Source organism: Cupressus sempervirens, chromosome 5 (assembly GCF_028749045.1).
Source record: "Cupressus sempervirens isolate cs-2001-9-10 chromosome 5, ASM2874904v1, whole genome shotgun sequence".
In the NCBI taxonomy this organism is placed as follows: Eukaryota; Viridiplantae; Streptophyta; class Pinopsida; order Cupressales; family Cupressaceae; genus Cupressus; species Cupressus sempervirens.
This window is the reverse complement of record NC_143122.1, coordinates 472,343,761-472,348,223: the sequence shown is the minus strand read 5'-3', so window position 1 is coordinate 472,348,223 and position 4,463 is coordinate 472,343,761.

Below are 4,463 nucleotides of genomic sequence, written 5' to 3'. Positions count from 1 at the left end.
AAGAAAAACCAACTACACCAGAAAAAGACGAGACCAAAAGAAAGCACTAATTATTAGTTCTCCCTATCAAGAACTTGTAGGGTCTCTACAACTTCATTGGTCTTCTAGTTGTTCACATCCTTCTGGTCCTAGTTCTGAGCATCCGCCAGATCCCTGGTTTCTTTCAAATCATCCTTAGCCTGCCCAATGTCCAAAATGGCCTTCTCCATCTTTTCCTTGCCAAATCCAACACTCATCAGTGATTCACCCAAATTGTTAATATTCTCATTCGGGGCGTTCAATGTAGCAATCAACTGATTAGCTAGGTTCTGATGAGAGAACTCCATCCTTTGGACTCTTTGTTCAACCTTGGTGATTCTATCCTCCTGGTCAGCATTGTGTCCCTGGATGTTGTAGTGCCATTCTTCCATCCTACCTTCTCTTCTCTTAGTTGTGCCCCTAATTGTTGCTGATTCTCTAGCTTCCTTCTTGGCTTCTTTTCCCCTTAAGGTCTTCAATTTCATGGAACAACCATTTGATAGACCGAAAATTGTCTATCATGTTGTTCTTAGCATTGTTCAAAAGATTAAGCCTAGTTTCCCTCACATTATTAGAGATAACAACCAGTGCAAGGTCAACAAGTTCATCAAAGTGGGCTTTGACATCATTGTCTTCCATCACTTGGAGGTTCATCAACTCCCTGACTATCCCCAATTTTTTAGTATTCATGTTAAAATTCCTCTAAGACCTCCTCCTATTTTTCATAATCACCTCCCCACTATCTTTCCCCAAAATTTCTGTTTTTCCCTCAAACAGAAAAATAGAGGGACCAAGGCCAGGAGTCTCAGGAATTTGGTCATTGGTTTTTAGTGACAAAGCCTCATCTACTTTCCTTTTCTTGGGATTCCCCGACATGTCAGCTAAATCCTCCAACTTTTCATTTTCCCTCTCCTTCTCCTCCTCCTTCTCATCATCCTCCCCCTTTTTCTCTTCCTCCAATTATGTATCCTCTTCTTCTTCATTATCCTCCTCCTCCTCCTGAAGCTTAGACTTAGGGGGAATGGGGGGTAAGACTCTGGGTACATTAAGAGGGAGTCTAAAATTACATATGTGTGACTGCATGATTTTGATGGGCCTGCCCTCGTATACATCATGAGGAAGTAATGACATGTAACTAGAAAGTGAGGAAGATCAATATCAGATTCAGAGAGAGTTTGACAGACATCCTTAGGCGAAGAGAGCTCTAAGGGAGTAACTAGAGGACTTGACTTCCCAGGATTGTTGTTCAGAGGGAGAAATTTGAAGTGTGATCTCTTCTCTATAAGGGAAAAGTTTGAAGTGAAATTTCCTATAATATAGTCTTCTCTATGAGAGAGAATCAAGGTGAAAGCCCTTGTACCAACCTCTAACTTGGTTCGTGGTGGTTACTATTTTGCATATGATATGTAATGAGAGGTGACAATCTTTCATTGACATATATTCAAATAGAAGGTAACCATTGTAAGGTGATGATATTATAAATAGTAGACTTGTTATCATGACAGACTTCATTAAGTTGTTGTCCCAAAGTGTTAGATATCATGATACTTGTCATGATAGAGTTCATGACATAGTGATTTCTAGTTATCTGATCGACTTCATTTAGTTGTTGTCCCAGAGTGCTAGAAATTAGATAACTCATATCCTACTAGGATATAACATATTCTTTTGGTAGGCATCAAAGATTGGTGCCACTGCACGTCCCAAAAGAATATAAGTATGATAAACATCATATGATTGTCATTTCATGTTGAATCATACTTTTGATTATATTTAAAGATAGCATCTAGGTTGATGGATATATGTTGATATGTCATTCCAAAAATATCATATTGAGATGATATATCTCCATATGCTTGAGAGCATAATCTGTTCTATAAATCCTCCCTAGCTAATAGGGAGCATTAAAGTTATAGCTTCAACTTGATTAATTTTATTTGAGATACATTATTTTTATTGGTAAATCATCATTTCCTATATATACTTATTCATGTTATATAAATAAATAAATATATATATATATATAGTATATAATATATAAATATTATATTATAATATCTATTATACATACATACATACATACATACATATATACAAATTATTATTTTTAAATAATGATTAAACCTTAGAGACATATCTCTTCATGAGACATGTCTCCTCCTCTCATATTTGTATGAGATTCAAATCTTCATTTGGAAGACATCAATTACAATGACCATGTTAGTACATTTGCAAAAAATGGTCCATGTTAATCAACAATAGTTCTCCTCACCTTGTCCTCATATCTCTTTACTACTTCCAACTGAGCAATCTTGAGCTTACTCTTTTCTTCTTCAATCTCTTCATTTGATAATTTTCCATAGTGTAGTGGGGTATGGGGGAATTCAATGATTGGGCTAGTAGAGGGAGGTGAGCTAGTGATGATGCAATCATCATCTGAGAAGATTCACCAACTACCTTATATTTTTCTTGTTTCTTCTCAAACATTGCAATAACCTTTTTTGCCATTTCACTAATTTTTATCCCTCTTTCATCATATGCTTATAACACTTTTTCATACTTGATATTTAAATCAATACACTTTTTTTTTTCTTTCCTAGCCACATCCAAGTTGAAATTAGACACTTATTTTCTCATGAGAGCTGATTGATCATTATCAATCCCTGCCACCCTAAACACCATCAAACTTCCCGTCTAGTTCATGTCATATGCTTCTTGATGCCTTGACTTATCCCTTTTCGATAAGGACCACATCATGAAAGACTCATGGTCATTACTATATTTTACTAGTATACTAATCATGCAACCTCAAGACTTGAACTCAACCGTGTCATATCATTATCTTATCTGTAACTCTTTCAATGTTAGTATGTACTCAACAATGTACTCAACATGGTTTTTATGATCTTATTTTAAAAAAATTGTTGATGTGTTTTTGCCCTAATTTTTGGGCATGATAGTGGATCTCCTTGATGTTAACTTGATATGGATGTCATAAGAGAGGAATTTAAAATTACAAAATGCTGGGGAAATTTTCAAAAAAGGCAAACTAATGATCTTCATCTACATGGTAAGTGTGTGTTTTGTGGCCGCAGAATATAGTTCCCATGGTGTAGGTTTGGCAATATTATTTGGGATATTTAGTCTGACATATATGTAGAATAAGGATCCATAAATTTCACAATAGAAAGCCCACATAATCAATAACCTTATACAAAATATTTTTATCATTGAGGTTATTCTCTTGATGCTAGTTGATGCATTAATTGATTTACAAAATTATTGGTATATTGCTTGGATATGGCCTACACACTAACAATGGCAAACATAGACACTATTTTATTGATTATTGGTAAATTAGAGAGAGTACTTCCCAAATTAATTTATTAGAAGACATACACAGTAATATGGAATAAGCATATTTACTGGTTATGCTCAAGCTCCCATTGCTAGATATGAACATTGTGAATAATGAACCTAAATGTGCATGGGGATTATAATCACTCTAATTAAACATAGAGGTATCTTTTCCCTTTCAAATTATCCACTATGAGTCCAAATGAATGTTGAAATAATTATATACTACTGCACAAGGAGTCCTGCACATAATGGATGCACTAGCAACCTTGGGCTTCCCAAGACTACTGGCAATAAGCTCTCAAGATAAATACAAGTGATGTTTTCTTATTTTCTTTCTAGGATATGAAGTTGGATGCTCAAGTAGATTCTATGAGAATACATGAATTTTTAAATTCCAATTATTTCAAAGATCCATCAATCTCCAACCTTGAAAACCATTTATATTGCCACTTTAATTCCTATTCAATGAAAAATTAAGGTTATAAGGTTATAACATATTGTCAATTTTGATGTCTTCTCCATATTTTTTGGATGTTTACATTGCTCTCCACATTTTGAGTGCAGTTGTAAATCACCAACCCTACATCCTTTTATAACTAAATACAATCAAATATCTTGTATATATCCATAGGATATTTAATGATGAGAAGTCTAGTGACAAATCTTTTGACTATAGAAGAAGAAGCAATTAGGGAGATAGTTAATATTGAATATTTTAATTATATTTGGAAAAAATAAAATTTAGTTTTTGAAAGAGAAGCATCTTTCAAACTAAAAAGCCACATTCAATTACTAGTAACACATAAATAGAGATGTATTATTTCATAAAAGAGGGAGAAATCGAAGGAATGAGATTATTATTTGAAATGAAAATGACAAGTCAATTTAATTAGTTGGTTGATCTATTGAAAACATTATGTGGTCTAAATGGGAGGTTAGGAATGTTCAAAGACATAAAAAGAAACTAACACCTTGAGATAAGAGTATGCTTTCGTGAATAAATATGATCTCTAATATCTTCAATAAAAATTTAGGAATTTGAGCCTTGATAGAACATACATTTACGGATAACTTCAGAAGAGACA